Source organism: Neofelis nebulosa, chromosome X (genome assembly GCF_028018385.1).
Source record: "Neofelis nebulosa isolate mNeoNeb1 chromosome X, mNeoNeb1.pri, whole genome shotgun sequence".
NCBI lineage: Eukaryota > Metazoa > Chordata > Mammalia > Carnivora > Felidae > Neofelis > Neofelis nebulosa.
In genome coordinates this window covers 109,779,443-109,801,452 of record NC_080800.1, presented here as the reverse complement: position 1 = coordinate 109,801,452, position 22,010 = coordinate 109,779,443, and the positions used below count along the sequence as shown (strand labels likewise).

Genomic DNA, 22,010 nt, shown 5'->3' with positions numbered 1-22,010 from the left:
GAGTGAGGGAGGGGCGGAGGGGGGGGCAGAAGCTCTGAAGCAGTCTCAGTGCTGACAGCAGAAAGCCTATTGCAGGGCTTGAACTCACAAACCGTGAGATCATGACCTAAGCTGAAGCTGGACACTTAAGCAACTGAGCCACCCAGGCGCCCCTAGTCAGGTCATTTTAAAATCTGTTTTGCGCATATTTGCCTTTTTATTGCAATGTTTTATCCACTTACAAATACCTTAATTATTTGTAAGTTAGGATATATATTTTTCATTTTGTATTTACTTTCTATATGCCTTTCCGCCTTTTTGTTCTTCTATTCCTCTATTGTGTTTTCTTTTGTATGAAATAGACATCTTCTAGTATACATCATTTAAATCCTTTTCACTTCTTTTACCACATATTTTTTTAGTTACTTTCTTAGTGGTTGCCCTGGAGATTACAATTAACCTCTTAGCTTATAACAATATAGTTCTGATTAATACCAACTAAATTTCAGTAACATACAATGGGGAGTGATTGCTTAATAGGTACCGAGTTTTTGTATGTGATGATAAAAAAAAAGTTTGGAACTCAATAGTGGTGATGGTTGCACAACATTATGAATGTACTTAATGCCACTGAATTGTATGCTTTTAAATGGCTAAAGTGTTAAATTTAAGTTATGCTTCCTCCACTACAACAAAGAAGAACAAAAAACGGAGGAGAAATTAAGACATTCCCAGATAAACAAAAACAAAGAATTTGTTGCTAGCAAACCTGCTCTACAAGAAATACAAAGGCAGTTCTTTATGCTAAAATTAAAAGATATCAGGCAATAACTTGAATTCACATGAGAAATAAAAGCATCAGTAAAGAGATCAAAGAAAGTATACATGTACTTTTTTTCGTTTGTAGCTTTATTTTTTTTCCTATCTGATTTAGAAGCATAAACCAATAATTAAGAATATGTGCTAATGACTACAATGTAGATGAACTTCAAAAACAGTAAGCTAAGTCAAAGGAGCCAGACATAAAAGGTCACGTGTTGTGTGATCTCATTTATACAAAACGTCTAGAACAGGCAAATCCATGCAGACAGAAAGCAGATTGGTGGTTGCCAGGGGCTGGGGGGAGGGGAAATGGGGAGCCACTGCTTAACAGGTACTGGCTTTCCTTGGGGCTGATGAAGATGTTTTGGAACTACACAGAGATGGGGGTTGCACAACATTGTGAGTGTACTAAATGCCACTGAACTGTTCACTTTAAAATGTCAATTTTATGTTATGTGAATCCCACTTCAATAACAACAAAAAAGCAGCTCCCCTACTGATACGGATTCTGGCAATTTAGGAACCACACTTTGGCCAACCACTTTTCATCACGTAATTTGGGCCTCCAAGGGATGAGGATTTCACTTTTTCTAGGTTTTCTTCACTTGGAGGCCTCTGAAGACTCAGGTAGAAAGAACCAAAATTGCAAAGCATACCATCCCCTTCATACCCCCTAACCACAGGCGTGCACTTGCCTGGTTTCCTTGTCTCACTCGCTCCACCTTGCCAGTGTCCTGTCTTGGTAGTATTTTCCTGTTCAGCCTGAAATATGGTTACCATGTAGGTTGATTTCCTAGTTTTGACTAATCCCAGTAGCTGTTGCCTATTACTTTCTTCATCAAGTTTACTTTCAACTTGTAGTTTTCATTTAAACTGCTCTGTCCAATCAGGAGACAGCTATGGGTTGCTTTATTGTTTACCTTGAACTCTCCAGAATTTCTACAACCACAACACAAGTGCAGACTTCCAAGTACAAACCTTGGGGCCGGCCCAGTGCTGACTGATTCCAGAGCCCCCAAAATTCCCTTGCACCCTGGCTCTGCTGTTTTCCCATATTCCCCACCCCACAAGAGCAGAAGAGAGCCTATTGCCTGTGGGAGTAGGATCAGGAAGGCTTCATGCAGGAGGCTGCATCTGAGCTGGCCCTGAGGGGTGGGCATTCGGGGGAAAGGACATTCCAGGAAGAGGCAACCGCACAAAAGGTGTGATTAGTCTCTTACAAGTGGCTTGAACTATGGACATTGGCGCTAGAGGGCTAGGAATTCAAAGTCTAGTCTGGCTATTTCCTAGTTCTTTTCACGATCCCATTCCTCAGGCCTCTCTCGCTCCTACACGCATCCTCCCTGTTCTGTGAATGCTCTCCTAACCGCCCATGCACAGTTACGGAGTTGCCTATTCTGTGTATCTGCTGTTCAATGACTCGACAACTCCCCACTTGATACCCCTGATGCGTATGTGCATTTGTGAGCTGGGCAGCTGTTTGGGCTCACTTTTTACTCCACATAGATCCCTGGTATCACCCCTATGTCTCTTTCCCAATTTTTTTTTTTAATTTTTTTTTTCAACGTTTTTTTTTAATTTATTTTTGGGACAGAGAGAGACAGAGCATGAACGGGGGAGGGGCAGAGAGAGAGGGAGACACAGAATCGGAAACAGGCTCCAGGTTCCGAGCTGTCAGCACAGAGCCCACAGAGCCCGACGCGGGGCTCGAACTCACGGACCGCGAGATCGTGACCTGGCTGAAGTCGGCTGCTTAACCGACTGCGCCACCCAGGCGCCCCTCTTTCCCAATTTTAGTAAACGTGATATCCAAGTGAGCACTCCCAAATATACTTGCTGTAGGGGTTGAATTCTCTGCCACGGCCAATCAAGTATCTGGTTCGAGTTCGATCCCAAGACCAAAGATGGTGGAGAGAACTTTCCAGAAGGAAGCAGTGACACGAAAATCTGAAAAAAAAAAATGGTTGAGGCATTGTTTGAATTCACACTGGGACCAATCAGAGAGTCTGGTTTGAATTTGAAGTGGCTACTTCATTCCGTACTTGGAATTCTCGCAACCCCGACTCAAACACAAACAATGCCAAGCGAGAATCCTTCCCACCAATAAGGAGCTGACATCTGGAACATAGAGGTTTTCCACAGATCGAGAAGAGTGAGTGGATAGCATCCCCGTCGATCATTCCCACACTAACCAATCAGGACCTTTGGGGGCGGAGCCATAGGCTGGCTATAAAAGGGGCCCAACGGGTTGCTACGGTGCCCATTTTGCCTCGGGTCGTGTGGTGCGGCTGGTGTTGCTCCTTCTCCTCAGGGGCGAGGGAACGTGGCGGCTGGTCCCACACAGAATCGGAAGAACGTAAGATTGATTTAATTCTGAATTGTCACGCTAGTGGCCTATCTGTAGTACACCTTTTATAGGTGGGGGTATGAAATGTGGTACTATGTCTTGCTAATTAAGAATTTATTTTAATAGTCTAGCGGGCTTTAGGCCTGTGACAGGGTGGGTCCCGTAGGTGAATTTGGGCACAGTATTGTGCCCTGTGATGTTTGTCTTGGTCCCCTCTTCTATGTGGCGTCAAGGTTCCCTATGGTGTTTGAAACTTAAAACTGAGGAGATGGCGCTGCCGCCTGAGCGGGCGCGGGACAGCCTCGTACGTCGCTGCCTGGGAGCTGGTTTTGCCTCCTGTTTTGCATTTTGGGGTGCTTATTGCCTGTGTGAATTTGTTTGATTCGTGGCCCTAGTCCCTTTGTCTCGGTTATTTTCCGCCTGACGAGAAATTTCACACGCTGAGGGATCGTGCGTGGGATCAGGGCAGGTGGGCGGGGGGGCGGCGGCTTCCTTCCAGGGTCGTTTGGCGGGGTGGGGGGGTTTCCCCCCCTTAAATATGGTTCGTGTGGTGAAATTTCGGAATCGCTCGTGTCGTACGCTAGCTTAATTTAAAAAGAAACAAAGTCCCGCGGTGTCGTCGACTTGAACGTGAGCAAATTGACGACCCGATTCACCTCAGGACTTGTTCTTTGACGGCCTTAACGGCCTTAAAACGCTAAGAGCCTTCGGGAACCTTAACGCCGGTTTGCATTTTGCTATCGTGATATTGAACCGAGAGCGGGCCTGGCCCTTCTTCCCGTACCTCGCTTTCCAGGTTTGGTCTTGTTTGCGCCGGGTGTTTTCCAGACGCTGTGGGTGCTCGTGAGCCTCCGGTCAGCCCATACTGGGTGTCCTTCCACGTTTAATTTTGGAGAACAGTTGCTCGTTCAGCCTCGTTGCGTTCTGTTAAATTTCGGTATCGGGGGCTCCGCGGGTCTCTTATGGGAAGTGGGGGAATTAAGGGTCAGATCGAGTGCCTTTTAGTTGGTAATATACTTGCGGATTTGGTATAGATTTATTTGGTTTGGATCCTGGTTTTCTCACTTCATGAATTCTTAAAAAAAAATAGATATATAAATATATGTATAAATATATATAATAAAAATATATATAATATATAAAATATATATTAAATATATATATAATAAAAAATATATATAATATATAAATATATATATATATATACATATATATATATTTTTTTGAGGTGCTCCGAATTTACAAGTGCAGAATTTAACCCTCTGGCTCAGTCCTGTAAGTTTCACGACAGTGAATGCAGTGGAGGGTCTTGTCCGGGCGGTCATTTAACACAGTTTGGCACTTGGTTTTACAGAGAAATTGTAGGTCTAGTATCATTTTATTACATTAAAAGCAGCTCTTGGTCCTTTTCCTAAGCTTTGTGTAAAAGAGTTGGTTGGGTGTTATCTTTAATTCGCAAATAAGGTAAAGAGTTTTCTAAGGGAAGGAAGGTATTGTGGTATTTTCGGTGTGAAAATGCACACCACTTTCACAATCTGCGTGGCCGAGAGTGTATTTTAGGACAACGGATGCCCCAGAGTGCCGGTCACTGGCCACCACGAAATGCTGTTTGCGATTTTGTTTTCTGTAAAAATTGGATGTTTAATAGCACGTTATTGAATTCATTTCTGCTAGTCTTTTGCATGCATTTCCTTTGACAAATGTGAGATATTTCAGTGTATAAATTTGGAAAGGAACGTCGAGACTGCTGTGTTTCTGGAAGTGAACAGCCATTGGAAATCATGTTGCGTAGTTCTGAATCTTACTTTACAGTAGAATTGTGCATTTAACATAATGGGAATGTACAATTTTACCCCTAGCTCCTCTTTCCCGAGTGTTTTTCCACAGAAAAGCCAGATTTCTATGGTCTCCAGTTACGAACAAACAACATTGTTTAGTAGCAAGTTAGCACCGAAACTGGAGGGGAATACAAGGCTCCGCCTCCTGCTGGCGCGTGCTGGCCCCGCCTCTAGCCCACGCGTGCCTAACTCTGCAGTAAGCTGGGTTGAACCTTTAAATGGCAAGTGCAGGCTTTTGAAATGGACAGAGATGGCTTATTTCTATCCATGCTTCTATTTTGTGAAATGTAATGTGTATTAACTAAATGAAAGGAAAACTCTGGTCTCTCTCAAAGATCTGAGAACCCTAACCGCCAAGAGGGACCTGATTCTTGCCTGAGGTAAAGTGGTGCTGGTTGAATTTGTCTGGTTCATCCTTAATTTTGACTTGAATTGTGTATATTGTTTCTTATGTAAATGACTTATTGATACCTTTATTGGTGGAACGTTGTTATTCTCCAAATACTATCTTCCTGGACTATATTGAGAAACCAGAAAGATCGATTGTTGGTAGGATTGAAGGCTGCCTCTGCTTTTGTTGCTATGAGGAACCAAGGTTTGGGGAATGGGGACATTAACTAGCTTCACAAATACTACTGTTTGAAGCAGATCCCTAACCCTTGAACAATTTCCAACTGTGGGATTTAGGTCCACAGTTGGAAACTCCATTTAGGTGGAGTTTGAAGGCATTTTATTGTATCCACCTTTCTCAGAGAATCCCAGAGGGGGAGGGGACATTTTCTAAAGACCACATCCACAAAAGCCAATATTAGTAACTGTCAGATTTCTTCCATTGTTACTTGCTGTGCTCAGTGTCAGACGGTAACACTGCTGCTTAATGGTTGAAATTATTCATGAAATTACTCTAAATGATACTAGCTTAATTCTGATGTCCATGATTTTCTAAGTTACTGCATTACCAACTACTGACACTAATACACCATGAAGTGCTGTTGTGTAACCTGGTGAACAGCCCTGCCAAGGGTTTTATTACCCAAGGTATTGAATAGAATAAACTGATTCATTTGAGACCCACCCCTAAAGGAATTAAGGGATGCTGTCTTTCAGTCTAACATTTCATAATGCCCCCGTGATGTTTGATTAAAGCAGAGTAACTGGATCATTTTGAAGGGACAATCGAAAATCTGAAGCAGTAGTCTTATCTTGTAACCACAGGATGAGTGTAGGTGCTGTTTTACATTGTCTTTAATTCTTTATGATTGAGTATCCTAACCTCACCAACCGTTTTCAGAAGTTCCTCTGGATAAGTGAAAGAGTATAGTTGTCCCCGCCACCCACCTGAGTTTCCAAGTTAAGTAACTCTCTGCCCACAGGCAGATCTCCTTGCAGATTCATCACCTCCTTCAGGACCTGTGATAGAAAAGTCCAGTATTGATCAGTCTGTGGGCCTGTAATGTGAAGAAAGTGGAAACAGAACCCATAGTCAGAACCAGCCAGATGAATAAGTGCATCTCTGTGTAGCATGAGCTGAGGGGTATTGGGCAGAGAGTGGCCCCCCTCTGCTGTCCTCGTGTCATCATTAAAGATGGTGTTGAAATGTTATCCCCAGGTCTTTAAAAGGTAGGCATGGTGGCAGGGTCACTCCTGGGCACTGCTGCCTAACTCCACGGTAGAGACCACGACCCTTTATTAGGCAGGACCATCTTTTCTCCCACACATATTTGTGTTCTCTACACTGTGGTTGCTACTGTTAGAGTTTGGCATAATTAGACTGTTGTGATTTTATTTTATTTTTTTTTTTTTTTTTTTTTTTTTTTTTTTTATTTATTTATTTTTGGGACAGAGAGAGACAGAGCATGAACGGGGCAGGGGCAGAGAGAGAGGGAGACACAGAATCGGAAACAGGCTCCAGGCTCCGAGCCATCAGCCCAGAGCCTGACGCGGGGCTCGAACTCACGGACCGCGAGATCGTGACCTGGCTGAAGTCGGACGCTTAACCGACTGCGCCACCCAGGCGCCCCTAGACTGTTGTGATTTTAAAGAAACTTCACTTTGACTTTTTAACACCAGAGTTTTAATCTTTCTTTTTATTCTTTTTTCAGATCCAATAACACACCAGAACGAAGGAACGAACTAGATTGTAGAAAACAAACTTCGGAAGTCCAAGCCAAGTGGGGTGCTTAGCTTTGTTTCAACAGGTATGAGAACATGGATCTGAATATAATTTTAAAGCCAACCTCTATCTATGAGAAAGAGGGAAAGATGAGACCTATGGACCAAGTCGGGGGCAGGGAATGGTAGTCGGCCAGCCAACCCTCCCTGTGAGGTTTATTTGGTACGGATCCTGAAGGCATAGGCCGGCAATTAAAGTAATAGAGGTCAATTCTCGTCTAAATCTTTACTCTTCGATACACTGTTGGCCATTTTATTGGTTTGCAGACGTTGATGGAACCACATGCCCCACATGGCATGTTTCATACACAGTAAGCCTCTTGTCTCTGAGTCTGAGAGACACTCTGCTCATTGTCACTCTGAGGCAATAGTCTGTCAGCTCAGCTGACTTCTAACATATTATTTCAACACGTTGTGTCACTGTTAAAAATTTTTCAATGAATTCAGGTACTGGAAGCTGTGGACGGATGAGGTTTGAGATTTGCATGCTAAGGCTCCCTGACCCCTGTCTTTCCTGTCACATTACACAAAGATGTGCAGTGGGATGAATGGACTTGGGTGAATTGATCATGACAAAAAGTGCTAATGTTGATTGGGTTACATTTAATGCTCCTGTATAATCCTCTGTTTTGTTCCTGTCCAGGTCACAGTTTCTATCAATATAGTGGCCAGACCACAAGGCTTGATTGGTAAGTGTTCCCCTTATTTGGTGCTGTTTCCCCAAGATTGTTACCCACTGTGCTTCTTCAAAACATGTAGAGGTTCTGTGTCTGAACTTGATTTCACTTTTGCTAACTGTCAATTTTCTGGCAAGGTATGCAGTAAGTGGGTCAGGATTTTTTTTCTGGTGAGTGATGAGATTTCATATTCATTTGGGGTTGAAACTTCCAGAACGTGGGAACACCAAACCTCAGAGTGGGGGCATCTTCTGACCACAGTTTACACTTTAAGAGGTGTTGCTCACTTTGGCATATGTTTTGGAATGTGACCTTCCCCTGCAGTCCTGGAACAGTAAGTCTTAGGAATGGTACTTATTCCTACCATCTGTAGAGTAAATGCCTGCATGATGCATCTCTGAGGCTTGGTGCTTTCTAGCTTGCCTATTGGGGTCAGTCAGACCTCAGTTCAAACCTGCCTCCATCAATAACTATTCTTAGTCCTAGCTAACTCTTTGAGCCTCAGTTTCCTTATCTGCAAAACAGCAGTCATACTTTGCCATCAGGGATGTTGTGAGAATTAAGTGTGACACTTTTTGTAATGCACCAACCACACAGGAGGTACTCAATGAGTTAGGCCCCCATTTCCTAAATGTATATATCTGAACAGGACATTGTACTGCTTGGGGTAGCCCCCTTTCTGCCCCCTTCCTTTAATTATCTTCTTTGCTTTCTCAGCCACAGCACATTCTTCATAGGTTACACTGGCTTGTCTCTGGAAATTATACCTCTGTGATCTTGCTTTGAAGCAAGAGGTGGCCCAGGGACCTGAGATTTTCCTTGTGCTGAGCCGGGATCTTTTCTGGCCAATTTGAACTCCTTACACCGAGGCTGACCTGGCTCAGCACCCGGAATGACATCCTAGAATTTGTCAAGCTGTGCAGACTGGAGGGTACCTGTTAACTGAAAGTCCTAGAAAGTTCTCCTCTCATTCCTCCCCCATAACAAGTCCCTCCTGGGCTGTGATTAGTTCTTTTAAGATTAGGTGAAAACCTTGACAGTGTGAAAGATGGGACAAAATGCTCAATATAAATATGCACTATACTAAAATGATCTCAAAGAGACTGTTAACTTTTAGTCTCAAAAGATATCTCTGGTTCCACTACTTTTATATTAGCATAAGTTATATTTTGGTAAGATTATGGAACCTAGAGTTCACCCATTCAAGATAAAAATCCACATTTCTGGGACACCTGGGTGGCTCAGTCGGTTAAGCATCCAAATTTGGCTCAGATCACAATCTTATGGCCCGTGAGTTCGAGCCCCACTTTGGGCTCGCTGCTATCAGCTCAGAGCACACTTGGGATCCTCTGTCCTTATCACCCCTCTCCCACTCATGCTCTCTTTCTCAAATATGAACAAACATTTTTTTAAATCCACATTTCTTTTTGATTGGAAACTAAAGTGTCTAGCTGTTGCATAGCTCGTTGACATTTCAAAACCTTTTGATTTATCCCTGTAATTGATGAAATTTCTTTAAAGCCCTGGACCCTGGGGTCATTATTATTTCCCATTAAGTGAAAAACTAAGGCCTGAAGTATTTAGAAAAAGCTTTACCCAAAACCACTTAGTGGCGCAGCGCCAACCAAGTTCCCTCACTAAGCAACATGATGGTGACCTTAGCTTACATGGTTGTCCAAAAAAGGTATGAAACTTTATTATAACTCTGCCACCTCATCCCTATTCCATACACATTTGTACCCACTGCAGATTTCAGTCATCTTGAGTCTTTTCATGGGGGGGGGGGAGGTGTGGAGAAGGCCTAAATGAATGGTTTAGTGGGTAATTTCACTAAGCTTTGGCATTTAAAAAGTGGTCACAAGGCAGAGAAATCCAAAAAGGTTAATGTCCATTTGGATGGATTATCCCCAGAATTCAGGAACCTAGGAAAAGTGAAAGGGACTCTCTTCAAAACTTAAGGTGGAGCCTGGCTTCTTGAATCCTAACAAGTTCAGTCTTTTGCCCTTCTACTCATCTGGGGCCTACTTGTGAATGGTTGCTAATTATTTTGAATTTTAATGGGCTATAAATTCTTGGTTTGATTTTTCTGCCTCAAACTCATGCTTAGGTTAAATGTGTTTTCATACTTATATGTATATTGGAGACAGATTGGAAATTTAATGGCAAGTCTATGTGGATTATGGGTCTTTTATGTAGGAAAAATCAATTTTCTTAGCACTTGATGAAAAAGCACCATGTACACAAAGGTTAATATACTCACATTTTATTTCCTTTAAAAATAACTTCAAATTGTAATTATAATGCAGAGAAGGTCTAAAGACTACAAAAAGTGGTATGCTAGTAAATGTTTAACAACTGGCTCTCTAAAAGAAGAGAAAACACTCTGATATATAGCACTTTCTAATTTCGGAGGTGAAAAATACCCCATCATGGCCAATTTTAAGCTACAAATATGACATCACAGAATGCAGATTTAGGAAGAACTGTACACTCTCCACTCCAATGAGTCAGATCTTACACAGAACTGAAAGAATTTAAAAATCACTGGCGATCCAATTACATAGAGTTACAAGCACTGCCAACATTTTGGTGTTTGTGCCAACCAGTCTTTCTGTGAAAATACCCATACTGGTTATGATGGAGAGTCTTGTCATTGGATTTTGGTAAGAAATCTGTGTTTTCTCATTCAGATATTTGACTCCCATTTTGTTTCCAAATATTATGTACACCCTTAGGAAGCGTGTGTACATGATTCAGTGAATTTTTTTTATTCTAGTTTTTGTTAAGCCTAATGCTCCACAAAGCATTGTACAGTGTGACATTTAAAAAGTTGTATGATTGCTGCAGGTGTATTGCTCCTCTACTTCAATAACAGCATATGTAGGGATGGTGAGAAGACCATGATCCTCATAGGGAGAGTTGTAGTTCATTTGCATGGCTTGATGCGGACTGATTATAGGTCCGGCCCATGGGACTATAAACACAAGTGAGCAAGAGGCTTTCTCTGTGTTGTTGATATTTACATTCTCAGTGGCTAGAATTGGTTCTAGGAACAAACTGCCTCCTAGTTAAGGACCTTAGGTCTTAGGGGAAGTGTCAAGAGGGACAGGAGGCATTGCTACATGTCTATGTGTAGGTACACAATTTAAGCAATCCTGTCCAAGGTCCAGAAGGAGCTGATGAGGTTACCACACTGTAGCTGGACCAAGCAGAATCTCCAGGTCAGTCTGGTAGAATACAGTAAAAGGACTCTGGATAATCATGGGTGCCTCGGGAGAGCCTCGTGACTGCTAGATCCCCAAAGAGCAGACCTGTGAGCTTCTGCCAGAGTCCAGAGTGGAGGTTCTGCCCTTCTTGCTCGCATCTTTGTTTAGCTGATGATGCAGTGATTAATGTCTGGGGAAAGACGTCACTAGAGGCAAGAGAGGCCAGCTGGAAGTGTGGTGGGAAGAGAACGAAGAAAAAAAAAGGATTGTCCATGGTGTACAAAGATGCATGTGCAGCCTGCTGCTCAGAGAGTAATTTCTCTAAATTTGATCTCAACAGATCTAGTTTCACGGTTTCCACCTGGGCTGATAAGTGCTTATATCTCTGTCCGGATCCTTGTGGAAGTGAGAATATATAGGAGTCACAGAAGAGAAGCATTTTTAATAATATATTGTTTTGATTCACAAAACAAACAAAATGGCTGCAGGCGAAGATTTTCACAGCTGGCATAAGTGTTAATTAGAACCAGTTAGAAGCCTTGGCTGTGAGAGGGCTTGTTTAATTTAAATATCTATGCAGAGAACTGGTTATCAGTGAAAGGCATGGCTGGCACCCAGCCATCAGGAAACCCCCAAACCTATCTGTTTCCTTGGACTTTTGACCAAAACAAAGTCACCCTCCCCCCCTCTCCCCCCCACACTGAGTACTTCAACCAGTGAAAATTTTCATTCTTTTATTAAGCAAAAACACTCTCCAGTTGCCTATTGTCAGCCTTTCTAATTTTTGGCTATTCTATAAATACGCCCTCCACTTGCACATGTAGTTAAGTTGAAATGCCCAGGGACCACAGGGCGATGTTTATGAAATTCCATAAAAAAAAAATGTTTTCACAAAACTGAGGTTTTATTGGTATTCCAGAGGAGCTAGTAATGACTTCTTTTCCATTTGAGTCTGCTCCTTGCCTTCTCCCCTTCACCTTGAACTTTTGCTTGAGTCTAGGAATCAATTTTGCCTAATTTCCAAATGCTGCTTGTCAGTGTTTTGCCTGGATTCATTATATATATATACCCAGAGTGGAAGGTAACTTGGTGCATCTTAATAACATAAAGACTACCGTTCTCCTGAAAAGCATCTCTTCCCTTCCTGCTATTTTGTTCTGTCATTTCTTGGCAGAATTGAGAGATATAATGTTGCATTAAAATGAGGGGTTCTCTTAACAGTACATTGACTCTTCTCATTTCATGATAAACTCTACTCCTCACATGCAGGAATTTGCAGGAATTCATATTTTTCATGGTGTTCTCATGAATCAGAAAGGGCTGTTCCTTGGTCACTGTCCAACTGTGGGGCCAACATGCATTCCTTACAGTGTCTCTGTGCAGGGCTCCTCCAAGTAGAGTTTAGCTAGCTACTCACTAAGTGCACAGACCAGTCAGGAAATAGAAGTTTGTGTTTTGTTTTTATTTCTATCAAACTTATACCAGTATGACATCTTGTAGGATAAAATAACTCCATGAGGTTTACTCACAAAATCAGTAGTTCCCCCAACCTACCACCATTCCATTTCCTGTTCACCGTGTTTATCCCGAAGCAGCACCATGTGATCGTGCAATGGTAGAAATAACTGGTGCTAACAACTGCTCAGAAAAACATAAGAGCTCTAAAAGAAAATTGAAGATGGGGTGCAGTGGCCACTTTGTGGATGTCTTTGTGCTTGTCTATCTAAAGGGAGGAGAATTACAGAGGATAAATCCTCATAAGGGGGAACCAGGAGAGGGGATTAACAAATAGGAAATGGTCTCTCACCTTCCAGGAGCCTACAGCATGGGCATCTGGGAGGGCTAGGAACAACGGCACCCGATAGAGCTGCTCCCGAGGATGAGGACAAAGCAGCAAGTTAGAAGGACAAGGGCTTTTGTTGTGAAAGGTATCACGGGAATTGTGTGTTCAGGGGAGTGTCTACTGCTCCCTTCCCCCCCACCCCCCATGCTTTAATATCTCCTCACTGGACAAGCAGCCAAAGGGATATCACAGAACTGGGAGTTACATTACCATGGCCCAAGATGTAGCCAGCAAGTATGGAAGGAGATAGACACGTACCCTGAGGGAAAACCACCACGGTCTGCAAACACCACTTACCCCTATAGGTTTCCATTTCAGAATATGGACATTCAAAAGAAATACATAGCACTGTTGTCATCCGATGTTTTAAAAAACTTCCATGTGTCTTCCCACCTTTTGCCTTGTGGCTTCCTTCAATTGATAATGAGTAATACCTGAAGATGATTTTTATTGGGCAAAGATATTTGTAAGAGACACTTTAGATTTTAGTATCCTTGAAGGTGCTGAGTTTGAGAGGCATCAGTTGCTTTACATGCTTCATTTAAATACATAGTGCATCTATGGTCCCTTTTTTAAATATGTGGGCAATTGGCTGGTGGCTCCATGCTCTTAATATTATCCCCTTTCTTGGTCTGTTATTAAAGTGACAGAAAGACTGATTGCCCTTGATACATGAGGTAAGGATGGTAAGTAGTGTTCATCATCTCTTTATCATCTGGAGTCTGAGACTGACTCCTTTTAGTCCTGAAAATCTATTGTATTCACCAAAATGCTGACTGATATTTGGGCTCCACTGTAGGTATTCTAAATACTAATTTCTTGGTGGTAGTTTCTCAACCTGGAAAAATGATAGCTGAAAGTCTTAGGTATATAAATATACTTCAGGAGTGCACTGAAGGCTGGAAGAAAACCGGCCACTCGAGGCAGTGTGGAAAGGAGTGAGGGGAAAGTGTGTGAGCTGGGAAGTACTCAACAATTCACAATCAACCCATTTGTCAGGAGACCATTACCTAAGAACCTTTCAATTTTCAGAATTAGTTTATGTATTTGATTCATTTCTTCCCAAGCACCTTAAGCTCATTGGAAAATGAGTAGTTTGGAATTGGATTGTCTACTCAAATCTGCAGTAATGTGGGAAGAGTATCTAAGAATTATAGAGATTTAAGGGTCCTCAAGACAGTGCTCCAAATATGTGTAAAGAAGAAGCAGATACCAACGCACATTTTGAGTACAGGAGAGAGTACTGCCCTTTGGCAAAGCTGAGAAATTGGTGAAATTTATTTACCATTTTCCCTGTGAATTCTGTACTTCTGAGTTGCTGTAAGCTTCGTGGTCTCTGCCTCTTGTGGATTTTTCTTGGGCCTGTGAAAAATGGCTCTGGGATGAAAAATGGCTCTGGGGATAGGTGGCCTCTCAACTTCTCATTTGTTTAGAGAGTTGGGTTATCTGGGACAGGCTTTTGCACATGAGCCACTTTTTGAGGGTGAGGTTGCTCCAATGTGTTTTTCTTCAGCTTTTCTATATTGCACATCTTTCCTGCTGTACTTTAAAGTGCAGTTGTGGTTGCTGCCTGCAGCAGTTCATTCCTCACTTGGGGTCCCGCGTTGTGATTTTCAGGAGGGTTCAGCTAAATTTCTAAGTTTTAACTCCTACATTGGTCCATTTCTTTTTCTTTCTTATTTTGGGCAATTCTGTGTGCTGGGTTTCAGTGCCTCTTTTTTTTCCCTCCGACTCTCCTTGTTTTTTGGCTCAGACCTTTGTTTTCTTAACACATTCTCACTGTAATGACACTTCTGAAACTGATGTGTTTTGTGTCTGTCAGAAAGCATCCATTCTTCAACTAAATCCTGTCTCTTTTCCATGAATGCCATCAGGCTATCTGAAATCCACTCCAAGGTTTGGTTTTCTCAGTCCTTGTCTTGCTTGGCTATACTCTATCATGTTTCATCTTTGGTGTGCCTTTCCTAATTCCATAAATTTCTCTGCCATGTGCCTTTAGGGAAACTTGCAGTTTCTATATGCCAACTCACAGTAACTGTCACTGGAAAATCATGCAGTAAGTCTGTTAGTATTTTATATTGATATTGCTGGATTTTTCTTCTAATCCATCCAGATTTTTTTGTCTTGATCTTTAAGAGATAGTTTCCTAATTGCTATTATTACACACTTTGTGCTGCTTAATCATTTTCTGTCTCTTGGGTCCACTCTGACTACTGAGTTCTCGTCTTTCATCAGTTCTCAGGTTCTTGGATCCTGGTCACTCATGTGATCTTTTACAACTTAAACATCTTTCCTAATATAGAATACACTCTTGAAGAGAATGTAGAACTGGATGTATGTCCTTTTCTCATTTTGTGTGTCCTTCCTGGTCTTCAAGATCTAATATTCCCCTGTCTGCACAAGCTGACTTCTAAGATCTCGTACTTAATACTAAGATCTCTTACATTGAACTTACTCTGGTGTTTTAATTCTACTGCTCATGTTCTTTGATTTGGCAGATTAGTTAACTTCTCTGACCTTACATTTCCCTAAGTAAGTATAAGATGTAGATGATAAGATTTGCCCCAGCTTCTTAAAGGGGCTGTTATGAGGGCAGAAGTTAAAAGCATTCTTGAAAGTTGGGTCCCCAGGAATACCACCAAGATAACTTGTTGCTAAGGCAAAGCTGAGTCTGTCCTTACTCTGGTAAGGAAGAGCACTACCTTGGTAGAGCCTTAGTAGCATGTCAAGGGGGAAAGGCAAAATGGGGATAATTGTGAGGTTTGGGAATCTGAATGAAGGTGGCTGTTTGAGTATGAAAACTTGGTTAGGATTGGTTAAGTATCATGATATAATAGTGTAGGATTGGTGGGCCCAACAAGGGGAAGCTTTTGAGACAAGGGCTTTGGTTTTAATCCTATCTGCTTGAAAACCTGTTTGCTGTTCATCTGAATTTTTTTCTGGGAGCTTCTGGAATAAGCAACAGAGTTATTTGCTATGTTTTTCTTCATGAGCGAGAGTTACCTGGAATAGTAAAGTCATGTTGATGAATACAGAATAGTGAAACGATGTTTGATAAGACAGAGTAAAAAAAAATCATGTTAATGTAGGCAGTTCAATGTGAGGGGGTAGATGCTTTTAGTTCTCAGTATACAAAAGCACTTTTTAAATGGTAAGTACTACATAAATGATGGTGGTGGTATTGATAAAGTGAGTTTAACTTGCTTTTGATTCTTATACTTTTTAACCTAAATGCAATATTTTTTCTTTTTAAATTTGGTAGGAAAGGGAATCTTTATTCAAAATACTAAGCTTCTGAAATGCCATTTAGCTCTACTTCGATGCCTGTCCCCAGCCTCGCTTGAAAAAGTCAAGTGTGTAACCACTATACAATTTTCATCTACTCTTCTAGAAAACAACCAATTATGAATGATAATGAAGGGCAAATTTAGGAGGTTTTAATTCAGGTTAATCCTTCAAAACTAGATAAAATTATTGAAGGCAGATATACGCCAGCAGGCTGGGTGAAACAAAAACTCTCCTGGCAAACTCAAGGCAGCCTTCTGCCTTCTTTATCTGAAAGCGAAATCTATCGTGGTAGGTCTTTTCTTTCTAGCTTCCATTATGGCCTTAACGCTGGCTCACGAGTTAACTCCAGTTACATGGTATACATAAACTGTTTTTTAAAAACTCATTGGCCATAAACTGGAGAATAGGTTGCTTTACACATATACTGATATAGGTACAATATCATAAGAAGATTATGTTAACATTGGACCAAAAGGTAAAATTTGGAGAGCGCCTGGGTGGCTCAGTTGGTTAAGTGTTTGACTTTGGCTCAGGTCATGATCTTATGGTTCGTGAGTTTGAGCCCCGCATCTGCCTCTCTGCACAGAGCCTGTTTCAGATCCTCTGTCTCCCTCTCTCTCTGCCCCTCCCCTGTTCGCACACATGCTCCCCCGCCCTCTCTCTCAAAAATAGTAAACATTAAAAAAAAGTTAGAATTTGGTTCTCCCAAGATAGTTACTACAGAGTTTATTATCTTTAGGCTACATAAACATCAAATCAGTATTATTGGATTAATCTTTTAATTGTGTGATTTCTTACTAAGAGTTCTGACAGGGACAGGTCTGACATTGTAGAAAATAAATGGACATAGAGGAAAGAGCTTTGTCCTTTGGCATATATTATAGCTTCTTAGTAACCTAGAGCTTGTATATTAGTTTATTAACTTTGACAAGTTCTTGAGTGTTTGGAGTGGAGGGGGAAATGGCTACAGGAAACTGTTCCCAGTGTTTAGTATTGATTATTGTTCCAAATGGATGCCTGTCTATAGTAAATCTCTGTCTCTATCAATCTAGCTATCTGGAGAGGGATGGATAAGAAATTATTTCAAACTCTAGTGGCTTAAAACAAAATGTTATTTAAATTTTCTGTGGGTGAGCAGTATAGGTAAGGTTTATCTGGATGGATCTGGGTCAGGGTCTTTCACAAAGCTGTTATCAAGTTGTTGGCTAGAACTGTTTTGTCTCCAAGGCTCAACTGGAGGAAGATCCGTTTTCAGGATTACTCATGTTGTTGTTGGCTGGCTTCAGATCCTCAAAAACTGCTGGCTGGAGATGTCAATTTCTTGCCACTTGGGTCTATCCATAGGGCAGCTCACAGAATGGCAGCTGGTTTCCCTCAGAGTGAGTGACAGCCAAAGAACATGCCAAAGATGGAAGCCATGGTCTTTTGGTAAACCCAGTGTCAGAAGTGGCATCCCATTACTTCTGCTGTGTCCTCCTTGCTAAAAGCTAGTCACTAAGTGACCACTCTCAAGCGAAGGGGATTACACAAGGTTGTGAATACCAGGCAGTGAGGATCCTTGAGGGCCATCTTTGAAACTGCTTACTACGAAGCCTGACTTAGTCCTGCAGTTACTTCAAAAACCCAGCAGTCATGAATACTGTCTTCATTATGAAACCTTGTGAACTTGAGGAGGTAGCCTTGGTATGAGACTGTCACCATTGTGTAAGAAGGAAATGAGTAAAATTATCAATTCACCCTATTTTCCTGCTAGAAGGACTACAAGTATCATCTTGTTTAATGCTCTCTTGTATATAGAGCACCAAAACACTGATTTTTGGAGGTTGTATGAACCAAATAAACTGCATTTAATAATATAGTAACACAAATAGTGTTAATTTGGTTCCTCAATGCATGGAAATTTTTGGCATTGGAAAAATTTTAAGCTAGTTTACTACTTTATTATATATAAAAGGATAGAACTCAGGAACAGCCAGATGGAAGCAATGCATAGGCCAAGGGTATACGGAAGGGTCAAAGAGTTTCCATGTTCTCTGAGTGCCCCACTCTCCTTGAATCTCCACCTAGAAGTTACTAATTAGGGCTTCTGATAGCCTATGTTAATCCACTGAGTTGATAAATTCCTGCCTTTCTGCCTTTCTGTGTGGCTATATTTATGTTCTTGCACATGTTTATCTGAAACTCTCAGACCTGGGCAATGTAAATAGTCCTTGACTTAGTCTACCTTGGTTCTGATTTCACAGATAATTCAATAGATTAACACAACTCAAAAGAAAGGAATAATGTAAGTAAAGGTACTCAAATAGTCTTGATTGCCTATTATGATTTTTAAAAAAATTCCCTTCCACTATGGGATTTTCTCATTTCTCTCTCTCCTGTAGGTGTGAGGTGGTGGATAGAACAACTGTGCTTGAAAGGTAGCAACTGTTCATTGCAGGGCTGTTTTGTGCTGGTGAACTGTGTCAAACTTTTGATATAATTTCTTTTCTGATTCCTACCCTTTCCCATGACTCTGGGCCTCTTTTTTTTTGTTTCATACACAAGACAAATGCTTTATTGTCTCATGGTTTTTGCTCTTGCTATTTCCTCTGAGTGGAATGCTGGTCTTAGCCATCCTGGTCTGCTGATCCCTGAGTCTCTCTAGTATCACTGCAGTGTGTAATTTGACCATTGGACTATCAGTGTGGACTATTATGAAATAGGAGAACTGGAAGGGTCCTTAGAGGTTTCATAGTAATTTTCCTATTTCATTTGGGAGATAAAAACTAGTGAAGAAAATAGATTTGCTGAAGATGCAAAGAATGCATCCCATACTTGAAATAAACTCAGGACCAAGCTAGACATTGAAGGGGATATAAAAACTCATGGCAATAAAAATGATCCTTTGCCTAGTTAGAGAGGCAAAACTAAATTAAATTTACTTAATCCATGTCGTAATTGAGGGGAAAGAAACATTGCACTTTAGATAGAGAAGTGTTAGAAAATCTTTTTTTAAAACTTTTTTTGTTTATTTGTTTGTTTTATTTTGAGAGAGAGAGGAGAGAGAGAATCCCAAGCAGGTTCCACACCATCAGCATGGAGCCTGACATGGAGCTTGAACCCATGAACCATGAGATCGTGACCTGAGCTGAAGTCAAGAGTCAGACACTCAACCAACTGAGCCACCCAGGCACCCCGAGAAGTCTTAGAAAATCTTAATGGTGGGATGCAACTTGTTTTAGCTTTTCAATTACAGAACAAAAGTAAGAATCCACAGAGGAGAGGGAAAGAGTACTCAAAAGAAGAGAAGAAATGTGTGAAGTAAGGGGATAAAAGTAGGAGGGCACAGGTAGACCTTTGATCTTTAAAGCTGAATTGCTAATTGAAATCTGCTTCTGCCACCAGACTTACCTTTTCCCAGCGTTGGTGTTACTTGGCCCTGAGTACACAGGCTTTATTGGATTATTACGTCTGTGACACTACAGCTGTTAGTCACACTCAGCTATAGGACCTGACAATATAATGATGTTCTGTTTTTATTTCTGTTCTGATAGTGTCCCAGAAGTACTGAAATTATGACCAGAAAATTAATTTCTTTGCATTTGGACAAGTAAAAGAAGAGGGAATAGTTCTATATTCAGCCTATAAATCTCCAGAGTTGTTTAGAAACAACTCTTTGTGTTAAGAGTTCGGGCTGAATTTTGCATTAAACTTTGCACTCTTCCCCGGAGGAATTGGTCAGAAAGATACCTGATCAGAGCATTTTAATGTTGCTCAAGTCTATCAAACAGATGTTTGTGCATATATGCACACATAGTTGTAACATTGATTATTTTGCAAGGTCAGAAATGGAAAGGCTGTGGAGCCCCTGGCCATCTCGGTCAGTGGAGCATGCAATCTTGATCTCAGGGTTGTGAGTTTGAGCCCTGCATTGGGTGTAGAGATTACTTTAAAAAATCTTCAAGAAAAAAGAAATGGAAAGGGTGTTCTATGCCACATATTAGTTACTTTCTTGAGTACGAAATCGGCTACTTTAAACAAGCTTCTTTCTCAAAGGAGATTTTCTCAGAGAGGGGTGTGTGTGTGTGTGTGTGTGTGTGTGTGTGTGTGTATGCATGCGTATGCACGATCAATCCCTCAACAGAATGTTCAACTAAAGTTAACCCTAACTTTTCCAGTGCACTCTAGAAATGAAAAAGGTACAGGGTGCCTAAAAGTTAAGGAGGTGTATTCATGTAAAGAAGAGGCATTGCATCCAATACTGGAAAGTGAACACACAGGACCATTTATGTTCTTATTCATATTGAACTCCTCCTAAGATCAGTTAGGGCTGCATTCAGGGTCTACTCAGTACTCTTCCCTAATGTTTAGTCCTTATTCTCACACTGTCAGAGACAGGTGGGCCCGTGGAGCTTACTCTCTACCGTATAAGTGAAGAAATGGCAACTTAGCCAGACAGTGACAACACAGACTGTGACTGAACTGACACTGCAGTCCTATCCCATGTTTTGTGTTATTTCCTTTTTCCTGTGTGCCTTATCTCTCTGAAGACCTCGAAACTCATGTTTCCAAGGAGTTTATAGTTAAAGGCAGTAGATTATCCTCTTTTCCAAATGGAGGGATGGAATCGTAGTGAACTTAAGTGATTTATCTGCAGTCACAAGAACAGAGAGAGGACAAGAATTTGTGTCACTATGCTGTGGCCACACCCTTGTTTGATAACTGCATCCGTATTTAGGAAGAAATGTCATGTAATCAGGTGGTTAGTTTTTTATTGTTTAGACCAACTGGTATGTAGTGCATGTGACATTCAGCCAGTAGGAAGGCTTTGCCATCCTTCCAGAATCCACAGTTTTATAGCGATTCCTTATATGCCTGTGTCTACAGTTAGATTAGGCTTAGGTTTGAGGTATTAAGGATGGAAAGGGCATAGTGATGTAGTGTATATAGTTGAATCCCACAGGAATTTAGCCTTCCAGGAGTTCCTTAGCATGTAATAAGCATCCTTTATAATTTACATGCTTCTAATTCCTTCATAAGCATGTAACTAGAAGGTAGAAAGTAGTAAATGCTATGATTGAGGTCTGGATCTGGATCTAATGCTTTAAATCAGCACTCAAAATTGTTACTAGAAGGCATAGACACAAGGGAGTGTCTTTCTTAGGCACATGTATTCTGTGAAGTTGGGGAAATCACTGGGCAAGATAGGAAATAAATAAATAGAACCATTAGATGCCCTGGGAGAAAAGTATATTATCTATTTTTTTTAGATCCCACAAAACAAGATGGGGCAGCCGTTATTCCTTCCTTCATTAACTTGCAAACAAGTATTGAATTCTATTATATTAATAAACTGGGGACATTTAATAATTCACTATTTAGAGTATATATTCAAATGAGCAATGATAGTGAAGTACAACGCCAGTGCTAACTCTGTGGCTGGACTACCAGTTTGCTATTTAGAAACCGTTTCCCATCTCAGCTTTCCCACTAAAACCTACAATTAGTTTGAATGTTGTCGTACACTGATTACCATACTGCTTACAGTAAAATACCACCCTCCCTTAACTGCACTTTCTTTGACAGTCTTTGCATTTGAATTACTCAGCCTGGTTTCAAAAGAATCCTATGCAAATCAACAATATAAGTGCTCGTAGTACATTTTTCAGAAAACTATATTCTGAATCATTTCATAAGATGGTGTGAAAACTGTCGCGACCAAGTTCGCTGTTTGTCATTCGGACTCATTTTCTAGTTCAAGCCAATCTGTGTTCACAGGCTGTCAAGAATGGTGTGAAACGGTCTCCTGAAGAGGGTGGGAGGTTAGCCCAGATGACCTATAAGGTCTCTCCCAGCTTA

At 41.2% G+C, this 22,010-nt stretch overlaps 1 protein-coding gene across 1 annotated transcript in view; it reads left to right on the top strand.

Moving 5' to 3' along the window:
* Positions 1 to 3,072: 3,072 nt before the first annotated feature.
* The window catches only part of USP26 (ubiquitin specific peptidase 26), a 53,842-nt gene continuing 34,904 nt past the window's right edge, over positions 3,073 to 22,010 (top strand). Inside the window, exons 1-3 of the mRNA XM_058713227.1 lie at positions 3,073 to 3,157; positions 7,089 to 7,184; positions 7,802 to 7,847. The gene's annotated coding sequence lies outside the window, so the exon portion shown is untranslated. The remainder of the gene's footprint in view (positions 3,158 to 7,088; positions 7,185 to 7,801; positions 7,848 to 22,010) is intronic.